Genomic DNA, 1,203 nt, shown 5'->3' on the forward strand with positions numbered 1-1,203 from the left:
GAAAAGGGGGTCAGCATTTGATGACCGGTGATAGAGAAACCAATTTGTGGCAGAAACCCAGTGTGTCTTTTGTTCCAAATGGGAGGACGGTTTTGTGGAAGAATACGTGATGTGTGTTTTTAACCTCCTTTCAAGCACAATGGCCAACTTAAAACCACTTGGAGGGGGAGTGGGGGGGAGAATGGTGGTTTGACGCAGAATTTCAGGAGACGATGCAGTCGTTTAGCCTTCTGCAAAGTGAAAGAAGAGTTGACCACTTTATGAAGTGTGCAAATGCTTTTTTTCCCCCCCTTATATGAAATGACATCTTTAAATCAACTTTAAAACCTATCCTCCATCAGCTTCTCCTTTAATGAATGCAGTTCTTTTGTGTGGACGTTTTGTGCATGGTAGCAGGCACCACTTCTGGTGCATTTGAGAACATGGCGTGGACCGCAGCAACAAATGTAAATCTGGTCCAAAAGCAAGCAAGAAAACCCTTTTTGTTCGCTCAGTCGTCACGTTTAAAAAAAAAAAAAAAAAAGGATTTGGATATTGAATTGTTTTTTTTTTTTTTTCTTTCTTCTATTAGCTGCCCATCATTTGGATTCTCAAACCAGCAAATGTGTTTTTCAAGAGTGGATGTAAACACTGGCAAGTATAAAGGAAAAATTCAATATCCTGCAAGTTTGCAACCCAGTGTCGCATATTTGTTGTGGTGTCATGTCACTGGAGAACTAAGAACGGAGAGCGTTGGTGCAAGTTCGATAAAGGCACCCGTTAAAATTAAAAAAAAAAAAGCTGTCTAATGAAAAGCATGTATCCAAAAGTAACACGAGTTTTTGTTTTTTCAGATTTTGTTTTAAACTCAAACAATTTGTAGTTTTGTTGTTTTTTCCTCCACGCCACAGCAAGGAATTCTGAATTGGCACGCAGCCACGTAACAGCACGATCCATGAACCATTCGCTGGATATTTCGACGTCGTCAAACGAGAACGGGAGATAGTTTGGAGTCTGGCCTTTCTTTGAACCCCGCGTGGAAGCCGAGCTCACTCATGTTATGTTTGGCAAATATCAGGCACAATAAAAAAAAGAACAACAAGCTTGGCTGAGTTACCACAATACATTTGGCACATTCATTGGAGAAAACAACATTAAAAAAAAAACACTACACAGTAACAAAAAAAAAAAAAAAAAAAAAAAAAAAGGGCCACAAATTCGGTG

Source organism: Hippocampus comes, unplaced genomic scaffold (assembly GCF_001891065.2).
Source record: "Hippocampus comes isolate QL1 unplaced genomic scaffold, H_comes_QL1_v1.1 scaffold78, whole genome shotgun sequence".
Classification (NCBI taxonomy): domain Eukaryota; kingdom Metazoa; phylum Chordata; class Actinopteri; order Syngnathiformes; family Syngnathidae; genus Hippocampus; species Hippocampus comes.